This window comes from Sapajus apella, unplaced genomic scaffold, assembly GCF_009761245.1.
Source record: "Sapajus apella isolate SASKATOON/1434 unplaced genomic scaffold, GSC_monkey_1.0 scaffold2, whole genome shotgun sequence".
In the NCBI taxonomy this organism is placed as follows: domain Eukaryota; kingdom Metazoa; phylum Chordata; class Mammalia; order Primates; family Cebidae; genus Sapajus; species Sapajus apella.
The window spans coordinates 54,934,360-54,947,009 of NW_022436942.1; the positions used below are offsets into that span (position 1 = coordinate 54,934,360).

At 42.9% G+C, this 12,650-nt stretch overlaps 1 protein-coding gene across 2 annotated transcripts in view; it reads right to left on the minus strand.

Annotated features, from left to right (window-relative positions):
* The window catches only part of CDK17 (cyclin dependent kinase 17), a 118,778-nt gene extending 114,574 nt beyond the window's left edge, over positions 1-4,204 (minus strand). The window contains exon 1 of one of the 2 annotated variants that reach the window (XM_032298593.1): positions 3,700-3,816. The gene's annotated coding sequence lies outside the window, so the exon portion shown is untranslated. Of the gene's footprint in view, positions 1-3,699 lie in introns of both variants that reach the window. The other variant, XM_032298592.1, reaches the window with a different exon arrangement.
* Between the last annotated feature and the right edge of the window lie 8,446 nt (positions 4,205-12,650).

Genomic DNA, 12,650 nt, shown 5'->3' on the forward strand with positions numbered 1-12,650 from the left:
TTTTTTTACTTCACAAATGCTACATAGAGCACATTTTTAAACCCCATAAACCTACTATTTATCTTCAGCATTTAAAATGCGAAGTGTTATAACCACTTCATGAAACATACTTTAAATGCTGATTAAAAGTTTAGGCAAAAATTAATTATTCATTTAAAAGTATTCATTCTTCCCATGTATGAAAAGTGAGACTTTTCTTTTTTTTTTTTTTTCTGAGACCAAGTTTTGCTCTTGTTGCCCAGACCAGAGTGCAATGGCTCGATCTCAGCTCACCGTAACCTCCACCTCCGGGGTTCTCCTGCCTCAGCCTCCTGAGTAGCTGGGATTACAAGCGTGAGCCACCGTGCCTAGCTAATTTGTATTTTTTCGTTTCTCCATGTTAGGCAGGTCTTGAACTCCTGACCTCAGGTGATCCACCCACCTCAGCCTCCCTAAGTGCTGGGATTACAGGCGTGAGCCACCGAGCCCAGCCAACAATTTTTTAAATAGATAAAATTCCCTAGAGAATGTAATTTTTACAATATAGCAATAAATTAAGTAATTATCCATCCTGGAAATCTAAAACAACAAAATACAAAGAAGATCCTGGAAGTCTAAATGCCACGTAAATGAATGCCAGTGCATGGTTATAAAATTTTATAAAGACTAGGAAACATCAATAAAGATTCAAAATGTAATGCCTTATAAATATTCAGCACTAGTAGACAATAACAAAGAAAATCATAGGGTAAAAAATTTTATGTTCATAGATAACTGTTATAATATTAAGGGGCACTGTCATAGCCATTTTTGAATAGCTACCTCAGTTGCCATTACAGCTTCCATTGTTCACAATAAAATAGTTCCATTGTTTTTCAGTGAAAGAAGAAAAATATTGCTGAAAATAAGGAAAAAACCAAGCCTCAACAATGCAAACAAAATGATTTTACATGCCATTTCTTTCCACCGTAATTGTAGGACTGAACTAGTATCTGCTGAAAACTAAATGCGTCAACAAATATATACCTTAAAATCTGTGTTTAGTCAACACAACTATCCTGTGCTACAGGGCAAATAAAATTTAAATTTTCTTTTTTCTTTTTAATAAAAACCAGTCTCTTTCTAATAAGTCATTGGTTGGAAGAATTGATCCCCGAGCATATGTTTCCTTACTATATACGTATCTCTTTTTGTTTTTTCATTCTGGTAACCAGAGTACATATGACAGGCTGCATTATTTCAAATACCTAACACTAAAAGTTACTTTTGGGCCTGAATCTAAGGATGAGAATGATCCATTTTAGAGAAGCTTCTTTTAGTACAGCAATGGGCAAATTATGGTATTAACAAGACTTTAAATCTACATTTACATTTTTTCTCATTGTAAATGTAATGTGAAACTTGTAAATACAGGGAAAAAATGTTTGATCAGGAATATCACCATTCAGAAACCTTGCTACTTTTTCGTAGATTTCCATCTACTGACATTCAAAGTTCAATTTTCTAATTCAATACTGATAAATATGTAGGAAAAAAAAATCAATGTATCCTTAATATGGCCTTTTAATTATATGACCTGTCAGTTTCACAAAAGTCTCTAAAACGTTTCAAGTGGTGGGGTGGGGTAGGGAGTCCCATAATTCAGACACTAGCCCTGAAACTGAAGTCTCTTCCACAATGTTTATATGTCAACCGTTTAACGGCAGTGAGCGGCAAGATATGACTTCGTACGGTGATATCAACATTAATGTACCTACATCAAACAGGCTTTGCTTTTATTTTCTTTCCATTTATATTTCAATAGTGCTTTATTTTCAAAGGTTAAAAATAATCAAATGACAACCTTTATCTTCACAATAATTTTACCTAAGCTTAAATTCAAAGACTCGTTTTTTTTTTAAGCCAGCCATTCAAACTGTTATTGCTTCTGGCCTATGAGATGGTTTGCCAGATAAAATAATATTCTTTATATTCCAATATTCTCTCTCATAACAAAATTTAAGGAACATCCCTTGTAGTCACATTTTCTTTTGTTCCAACCCACTGTTTATGGGAGTATGCAGATGTTAGAATTGCAAAAACTGAAATGATTTCACTAACAAGGCAACATCTCAACGTTTAATAAATAAGTCAACTCCTCAGACTCTTAGAATGAAACAAAACCAATTATATTACCGCTAGCAATTTCCCCTTAAACATGAGTTTAGTCTTATTTCTAGTTTCAAGGGAAGCTTTGGTCTACTCAAGGTATCAAAGGTCTTCGAATCCCATTCATTTTCTTCTGCCCAAGAGTTATACAAAGTACGTCTAAAACAGAGTAAGTTAAGTTTGTTACTTTGATCTTCTTACACAAATGCCTTTTATAAGAAATCTTTCCACAAACCCTCAAAAAAGAAACAGCAAAGTTTGGGGAAAGAATTACCTGTCTTTAGATCAAACATTTCCTGATAAGTAACTGAATAAGGTCTGGCTGCCAGGAATACACTTTGCTGACCCCAGGAATGGCCAAGTCTCAAAACAAATTTGCCTCTTCTGTATGTTGAAAGCGACCTGTCATGATCTGATATTAATTTTGACTAAGAGGTGATAGAACATGACCAACGACGTGTCTTTGGTGGACATATTCATATAAAGGAGGAGAGAGCCACATATTTCAGCTAAATGCTTTTGCCACTTTTGCAGAAGAAAAGCTAATTGTTAACGGCCATGTGACATTATAGATCCCAGAAAAGGAAACGGTGGGAGGAAGAAAGAGGAGTTCAAGGCAGTTCAGGGTCAGAACAAGCTCAGGCATCCTGTCATTAACAAACGTTCTCCAAGCTGAAGGCAAAATACTGCTTACCCGAAAAGGAGTGGGTGAAAAGTAGGGGGAGAATGAGGGGAAAACCACAGGAGAGTCAATGTGGCAGTGTGGGGGTGATAGGGAGGGAGGGAATCTGGAGCTATCCAGCTGAGTTGGGGAGCAAAAGCATCGGGCACAAAAATGCTGAGAAAAGCAACTGCGACGGACACCACAGCACTAGGCACCTTCCTCCCCCCATTTTCTCCTCCCCAACGGCTTGCTGGGTTTCCCACATTCCCTCCACCTCCGCTCCTGACCAACACTCCGGGGTGTGACCCACCAGCAGGAGGCTGCCCTGATCTTTGTCTCTGCCCGCTCCCCACGCTCGGGCTCCTCCTCCGCGCTCCCCACCGCGCACAGCTCTGGCGTCTCCAAGGAGCTGCAGGCGCCGCGGCCGCCGCCTCCTCGCCCACCTCCCGCGGACCCGCGCCCCTTCCTTCCCCTCCCGGGCAGCGCCGCCCGCGCCTCCAGCTCCACCCCCGCCGAGGGGACCTTTGTGTCTCGGGGGACTTTCGGCCTCTTTCCCCTCCTCCGCCTCGCGGGGGGACCGGCCTTCCCCAGAGACCAAGGCGGCAGCAAGCACCGGAGGCGGCGGCGTCTGTCTGTGTCGGCGCCTCCAGGGAAGCAGCTGGCAGACACTCACACCCCACCGAGCCCCGGAAATGCCCGGGCGACCCAGGGTCCGCGCTGGCCCCGAGGGGTGACAAGGGGACGCGAGCCCCCAGTGCCGCGCCTCCTCGCTCAACTTCCCGACTGGGCCTGAGCCTCCCGCGCCCCCAGCAGCCCCCAACCCCGCCTCTGTCCCACGCAGCCGCCAGACCCCGGGGCCGACCCCACACCAGGGGAAAGCGCACCGCGGACGCCGGCCGCCAACTCACCAACAAGAACGGAGACCGCCGGTGCTAGGCGAGGCGAGGAGAGGAGAGGCGCGGGGGGGAAGCGGCTCCGCGGCGACCGGATGCAGGTCCGGGTCCCAGCGGCTGGCAGACGTGAGGCGCCTCCGAGCGCAGGCCTCCGCCGCCGCAACCGCCTTCCGGCTCTTGCCGCGGGTCCGGAGCTTCGGGAGGGGCCGCGGGTGTCTCACGCGTTGCCAAGTCCCCCGGTCAACATGGCTCCCGCGCCGAAGAGCCACCCGGACGGCCCACTAATCCCCTCGGAACAGCCAGGCGCGAGCGGGGAGGGCGCCGACGGTGGGCTGAGGCGGTCCGGCCGGGCGCTGGCTCCTTCTTCTCCGCGGCTCTGTGGCGGCCCGCGGGGAGCTCAGGAGACTGCGGGCGGCCGCGTTCGCTCCCTGCGTGTACGTCGCTTTCGCACTCGCCGGCTGCGGATTGACGCCTCCGCCTGTTCCCCGGGAGAGCGAGCGCAAGAGAAAAAAGACTTTTATTGAAACGCTCCAACCAGCGGCGGCGGAGAAAAGCGACCGGCCGCGGGAGCTTCCCCCACCCCCGCCTCCACCCCCGCCTGAGCCGCTCGCCGGGGGCAGCGCGACCCCTGCCGGCGGCGGCGGCGGCGGTGGCAGGGGCGGGGCCGAGGGGCGGGGCCGCGGGGCGGGGCGGGTGTCCCCGGGAAACTCCCCGCCCCGAAGTGCGGGCCTTGGGGGAGCGACGGGAGGGGGCCAGGGGACCCTACCGGAATGAGGGCCTGTCCGCAGCGACTGGGGGAGAAATTGTGCGAATAATGCAGCCCCTCCAACTTCCCCCCGCCCCTCAACTTCCCTCGGCCCCAAGCAAAACCAAAACTCTTGCTTCAGTTCTACAAGTAACTATTGTTCGAGGTGTCCGTGCCACAATTCTCCATTGGCTTTCTAGAGAGTCCATGTCAAAGGACCCACACTGATGGCTGCAGTTTTTCTCCTTTGTTGTGTGTGGGTTCGTAAGTACTAGTGCCGCAGTCTTTCACACACACCGCATCTATTCTTTTAAACTACAGTACAGTGTTTTGTATATATTATTATGTACCGGGCAAGATGCTGAGTCCTCTGAGGACAGAAAGTCTAGCTGGGACGAAAAACGATCAACAACTGTAATAAAAATCCGAATGTCATGAGAAGAGAAATACAAAGTGCTATGAAAACAGAAAGGACTACTGTTCCACGGGTTAGGTTTTATTTTCTTGGGGGAGGCGGGCCGCTAGAGGTTGGCCCAGTTTCTGCAAATGTTTTTACTTTCTCCTTTCCCAGAGGCTAAAAGCTAGTTCTGGAATGAACGGCACAGTGGTAGTGAAGACAAACTAAAGTAATACTGACCCACTTTTTTCCACTAATAAGGATGAAAGCATAAAGTAAAAACAAACTTCAATCCCTAGAGGGAGATAATGAGAGGATTGAAAAAAGAGTAGGGACCGGATGTAGGCAACATAAGCAAGAAAAAAAAAACCACATGAAAGACCTGTGAAGTGAGATATAATTTTTTTTTCAATGTTAACACCCGGAAGTAGAAGCTGCATTTTTAATGCAGTTTGAAATCACATTATGTGCTAAAAACTTTGGAGAATTGTCTTTTTGGATTTAGGAATGAATCCTTTCCCCTTTAAAAATGCTGTATGCTGACATCTTTTTATTATTTAGTGGGGCAAAGTTGAATGCATCTACAGTCATATCCAACTATCATACATGTCAATCAGGCTTCTCCCATGCCTCTAAAATTGCCAGGACCGGTAAATTAGCAACAATTATGCTCTACACGTATTTAACACTTGTTTACCAACCAAGAATGCAAATATACATAACAAGCTTTCCGTTAGAACAAGTGTTCTTTGTTTAAAATCACTGTTAATGAGGCCTTTTAGATTTGTCCAAGTCAAACTAGGAACTTTAGAATATAGCAAGATGTAGCATCATTTTCTGAGTTCTTTTTAAGTTGTAGAGAAAGAAGCATTTATACAAGGCCTATTTATGTGCAAGGATTTTAATATACTTGCCTCATCTAAATTAGTACTTTAGTAAATATCAAAAAAAAAAAGAACCACCAAAAAAGGGAGTCTATGAAATGGCATCCTGAGTTTCAGCATTAATACTTCTACCTTCATATCATTATATTAGAATTACTACATGAGAAATAAAAAGATTATTCTGTCTCATCCAAAGCACCCTCTCCATCGGCTCCCTGCAACCTCAGCCTCCCAGGTTCAAGCAATTCTCCTGCCTCAGCCTCCTGAGTAGCTGAGATTACAGGCATGTGACACCACGCCCTGCTAATTTTGTATTTTTAGTAGAGATGGGGTTTCACCATGTTTGCCAGGTTGGTCTCAAACTCTTGACCTCAGGTGATCCACCAGCCTGGGCCTCCCAAAGTGCTGGGATTATAGGTGTGAGCCACCGTGCCCAGCTGATTTGTTCTTTAAATTTAAAAAAAAAAATTACAGATTGCACAATATTTATTTAATTACTTTTCATTTTTATTTTATTTATGTATTTATTTAAATGAAATGGAGTCTCACTATGCCAACAACCCAGACTGGCCTTAAACTCCTGGCATCAAACAATCCTCCAACCTGAGCCTCCCAAAGTACTGAGATTACAGGCAGGACCCACCACCCCTGGTCTACTTATTTATCTTTTTAAGTTTTTATTTATTTATTTATTTATTTTTAGATGGAATCACACTTTGTCACCCAGGCTAAAATGCAATGGCACAATCTTGGCTCATTGCAGCCTCCGCCTCCCAGGTTCAAGCGATTCTTCTGCCTCCGCCTCCCGAGTAGCTGGGACTACAGGCAACCGTAGCCTGGCTAATTTTTGCATTTTTAGTAGAGGTGGAGTTTTGCCATGTTGGCCAGGCTGGTCTGGAATGGTCACTCATGCCTGTAATCCCAGCACTTTGGGAGGCTGGGGCAGGCAGATCACTTGAAGTCAGGAGTTTGAGCCCAGCCTGGCCAACATAGCAAAAACGCCATCTCTACTAAAAATACAAAAATTAGCCGGGTGGTGGCAGGTGCCTGTAATCCCAGCTACTGGAGAGGCTGAGGCAGGAGAATAGCTTGAATACCAGGGGCAGAGCTTGCAGTGAGCCAAGATCATGCTACTGCACTACAGCTTGGGGAAAAGAAAAAAACCCCGCCTAAAAAAAAAAAAAAAAAAAAAAAAAAACAAAAACTATATGTAATGTTGCGATCATGCTAGTTGTTTTTTCCCTAGATTGTAATATAGGCTTTTTTTTAACCTTGTAAAACTATGTTAAATTATAAAATTATTTACTTAGAATATTTTCCTGTGATTAATAGATATTCCATAGTGGTTCCTGAAAGAGAAAGATGAGGAAGAATTCCAAGATCAAATCCACTTAAGAAATGCCACATGCTTTATCTCCCTTTTGGAAATTTACAATATACATTTACATATTTAAGACTCTTAGAAGTTCTGAGATTAAAAAATAATTTTATTTCCAGTGAAACAAGTATATCCCAAAGTGTTTTCACCATAGAGTAGCTGTATCATGGGACATATGTGAAAATATTGACGGGAGAATATTGAAGGTGATTGAACTTTGGACAATTGATAAGTCCAGAAAATCTTTGCTGGGATTCACATTCTGAAAATGACACTGGGAAACAAATATAAAACATTCAGATAAAATACAAAAAAGAAACACTTAAGCTGGTTTTCAGCCTCAGTGGGTCTCAGCAATGTTACCTGGGAATTTCTTAGAAATGCAAGTTCTCAGTTCCGACTCCAGCTGAATCAGAAACTCTGGGGTGGGGCGCAACAAACTGTTTACTAAGATTTACTAAGATGCTGTGTTGTACAATAAACTTTGAGAACCACTGCTCTATCTACAATGTCAATACATAGCTTTAGTTACAAAACAATTTTCCATACGTCTGAATTTCTGGACTATTTCTAATTATTAATTCATATTTCTTACAAATTCTCAAAGAAATTAGATAACTGATCAAATTGAAAAAAACTCTTTTTGTGTGGGTTCATTCCCTATTTTACTAGCCTGAATCATACAGGAAGTCTATTTGTTTGTTTGTTTCACAAGAAGAGTAAAGCAAAATAAGCTAAGGATGACAATCAATTATTTCCCTCTAATATCACTTGAGCAAAATAATTTTACATTTGGTAAAAATGAAGCTGTAGGCGAGAAAAAAGTTTTGTCAAAGGCTTTTTAAAACCTGCTTCAAAAATGAAACATCTAGCCTGGCCTTAACATTTATTTTTAGTATTTTGTACCATCCTAACACCTGCAAAACAGCTATATACCATTGCATAATGATACAATTGTATCCTGTCACTTAAAGGTTAACTGTAGAGGTTTGACAGAGTCAGATCTATTTGAGATCATTATCAGAATATTTCCATAGATTTACAAGTTACAAATTTGGAGAGGGAAATTTCTTCCCTGTTTATATGTAAAATTGCCAATTTGGAGTACTAGACTTAACCCTAGAGGATGAATAACATCTGAGACATTTGGTCTAGTCCAGGGAGCATTATAAAAAGCTTTCAGCAGAGTGATGTCATGTGTCCTTACAAAGGCAATGAATCCAGGAACCAAACCCAATCTTTGGCAGTTAAGGTGGACATAATTTTCAAACATTTTATTTTAAAATGAAAATTTTCTCTAGTTGCTGACAAAATGCTTAGGGAGAGTTAGTTTCCAGGCTTCCAATAAGACTGCATACAGGTCTCTATTAAGAAATTAAGACGGGATTAAATAGTTTTTCTTTCTTTCTTTTTTAAATGTGATATTAATACCTCAACTAGATTGATGTTCTATCTCTGAGAAAAAGCAGATATGGGCCTTAATCAAATAAAATACATTTAAAATTTATTTGAGCTTTTTGAAAAATATGAAACAACATGAAGCCATCTTTTTTCTTTTCCTGTTTTTTTTTTTTTTTTTGAGATTTTGAGGTGGACTGTCACTCTGTTACCCAGGCTGGAGTGCAGTGGCTCGATCTAGACTCACTGCAACCTCCTCCTCCCAAGTTCAAGCAATTCTCCTGCCTCAGCCTCGAGAGTAGCTGGGACTACAGGTGTGTACCACCATGCCTGGCTAATTTTTGTATTTTAGTACAAAGACAGAGTTTCACCATGTTGGCCAGGCTGGTCTCAAACTCCTGACCTCAAGGGATCCACCTGCCTCGACCTCCCAAAGTGCTGGGATTACAGGCATGATGAAGCTATCTTTAAGCTTTAACAAATGTCTTGCTTAAAAAAAAAAAATGTTGGAAAGTGGGAATTGGGATAGTGTAGGTTTTCTCTTCTTAAGCAGGTTAAAAAGAAGGACGTGGCAATTGACCATTTCCCCAGGGGCCTGTTGGAATTATCATTATATTTTTTCATTTTTTTTTTTTTTTTGAGATAGAGTCTCCCTCTGTTACCTAAGCTAGAAAGCAGGGGAATGATCTCGGCTCACTGCAAGCTCCACCACCTGGGTTCCAGTGATTCTCCTGCCTCAGCCTCCCAAGTAGCTGGGATTACAGGTGCCCGCCAACATGCCCAGCTAATTTTTGTATTTTTAGTAGAGGCAAGATTTCACCATGTTGGCCAGGCTGGTCTCAAACTCTTGACCTCAAATGATTCGCCTACCTAATCCTCCCAAAGTGCTGGGTTACAGACGTGAGCCACCTCTCTTGGCCTTTTTCAACCTTTTAATGATCCTTTGAAATCTGACCCAGTGATATTCTTTTCGGTAAATTGATAGGACTGATTTGTATTATTCTAGTCCTTAGCTACTATTAGTAGTTCAGAAGTGCAAATTTGAGTAAACTAACTTTGCCTTGCCCAAACCTACATGACCCCCAGAACCATTCTAGAATTGATATGATCTGTGAAGAGGAGACTAGAGCAAATATTTGGAATATAGATATTGGAAAAATGAAAAACAAGGAAGAGGAGAAAGAAGACAAGATAAGAAGCAGGGAAAAGGGAGAATTAAGTCTTATACAAATTTCATTTTGGCAATAAGAAAGCTGCAGATGTTGTTGTTAGTGTTAAACTTCATGTAATAGAAGGAAAGTAGAAAAACATAAATTAAGCAGGTCAGCGTTCTAACCCTGAAGCAACATTGCATGGAAATAGGGCTTTGCAATCGGTTGGATTGGATGGGAGCCCTGATTTTGTCACCATGAGATTTTGCTAAATTAACTAAGAGTTTTTCCATATGTAAAATTGGGTTAGTAGTCTACCTGCCAGGTTGTAAGGATTAAATGAGATAATGAATGTAATGCATTGTATCTCAAGTTTTTCTGTTGTTAAGTGACACGAATAACAACTCAAACAAAACAGAAGGGGGATTTTGTTGTTTGTGTAATTGAAAAGACTAGGGGTCAGGTACGGTGGCTCACTCCCGTAATCCCAGCACTTTGGGAAGCCGAGGCAGATGGATCATTTGAGGCCAGGAGCTCAAGATCAGCCTGGCCGATATGGTGAAACCTCTATTTTCTCTAATAAAAATACAAACAATAGCCAGGCATGGTGGCGTGTGCCTGTAGTCCCAGCTATTCGGGAGGCTGAGACAGGAGAATTGCTTGAATCTGGGAGGTGGAGGTTGCAGTGAGTTGAGATTGTGACAGTGCACTCCAGCCTGGGAGACAGCAAGGCTCCATCTCAAAAAAGAAAAGACAAGACAAGACTAGGGATGGTGCAGACTTTAAGGTCATCTTACCCAATAGCTGTCCCAATGTCATCAGGACCTGGTTTCTCTCCTTTCAGTTCTGTTTTTGGCAGCCTTGGCTCTCTACCCATTGGGTCAAGAGATGTCTGTAATATTTATAGCTCTAAGCTTCCAGGTTCAAGTCCCACAGGAAAAAGGGAGTAACATTCTTAGTAGCACAAATATTAGCTTTATGTCGCTCAGTTTAAATCACTAACTGTCATTGTGGCCAAAGCAGATAAGTGGCTAGGGCCTGGACATAGACTTCACCCCCATAGACAGAGTAGAGTCAGCCTCAGCTGAATCACATGTGCTGAGAATATGGGAAGAGAGGTCCTCCCAAAACAAGAAACAGGTTCTCCTACCATAAGTAGGGTAGTGGATGTAGGGCACCCATTTAATTAAAATGCAGAAAGCCAAGAGATGAGTGGGCTTTATCACCAGCCAGATTTTTGTCTCTCATCTGGGCTTCTGTCTGTGTGCCAACTTCATTCTTTATAAGTTCACTGACAGCTCTGAGATCACACTCTCACAGTTCCTAATTCAAAGGGAAGGCGGTCCATTTAGAAAATTCCAAGGAAAGACTCTGATTGGCCTGGGTCATACGTGCCCACCCTCTAATCAGAAGGATCCCACCAGAACACATGTAATGGGGAAGATGCAGTTGTCCAAAGGACTGGAGGATGCTTCTAGCAGAAGAGGAGAGGAGTGGGATGCAGGACAGTCAGAAACCACAGGCGTCCACTATACCTGGGTAAATGCCAAGGGCATAATCAGAAATTGAAAATCAGAGAAGGCTGGGTATAGTGGCTCACACCTGTAATCCCAGCACTTTGAGAGGGCAAGGTAGGTGGACCATTTGAGGTCAGGAGTTCGAAACCAACCTGGCCAAAATGATGAAACCCTGTCTCTACTAAAAATACAAAAAAAAATTAGCTGGGTGTGGTGGCAGGTGCCTATAATCCCAGCTACTTGGGAGCCTGAGACAGGAGAATTGCTTGAACCTGGGAGGTGGAGGTTGCAGTGAGCAGAAATCATGCCACTGGACTCCAGCCTGGGTGAAAAAGCAAGACTCTGTCTTAAAAAAAAAGAAAAGAAAGAGAAAAAAAGAAAATCAGAGAAAGTATAAATTTTGATAAGTAGAGCAAGGGCAAACCGAAAAAAGGGGCAAGTGAAAGGATATAAACAAAAAGGGATGAATTACTGATACATGGAACAACATACACGAACTCAAAATAATTGCGTTGAGTGAAAGAAGTCAGACCAAATAAAGAGCACACAATGTATGATTACATTGTTATAAAACTATAGAAAATGCAAACTACAGTGACAAAAAGCAGATCAGTGATTGCCTGGGTCTGGAGGAGGGAAGGATTACCAAGGACCATGACACTTGCGGAGGTTGACAAAGGTGTTCTTTTTTTAATGACTGCGGTGATGGCTTTATGGATGCACACTTATCAAATTGGACACTTTAAAGACGTGCAGTTTATTGCATGTTAATCATACTGTTAAAAAAAGACTGGGATCCAAAACACTGTGCTGTTTAACGGCCATTTGAAACCACTGTATTATCTAACCTGTCTGTACAAGCCTGAATTTTTCAAAACACTGAAAAATGCAGGCTTTCTGTAAGTATATCTACATCGAAGTCACATCACTTAACCCATAGGTGGTTTCTAGCCTCAGGGTCAAAGAAGAGGTTAATATAAGCTATATACGCTACAAATATATTCTAAAAATACTTTTCTTTCTTTTTTTTTTTTTTTTTTGAGATGGGGTCTCGCTCTGTTGCCAAGCTGAAGTGCAGTGACACGATCCCGGTTCACTGCAACCTCCACCTCCTGGGTTCAAGTGATTCTCCTGCCTCAGCCTCCTGAGTAGCTGAGTTACAGGCATGCATCACCACGCCAGCTAATTGTTGTGTTTTTAGTAGAGGCAGGGTTTCACCATATTGGCCAGATGGTCTCAATCTCCTGACCTTGTGATCTGCTAGCCTCAGCATCCCAAAGTGCTGGAGTTACAGGCATGAGTCACCGCGCCTGGCCAAAATACTTTTCTCAATAGTTTCTCTCTGTAGTGCAAGAGTGTAGCAGTGGGCAACAGTGAGTGAGCCATGCCTGAAACCTGCTTAACCTATATGAAATATGAGCTGTTAAATCCATGATATCCTGTTAAAGCAGATTGTAATATGCAATAAATGTCAGTTCCCTTCTCCCTTTACTTCC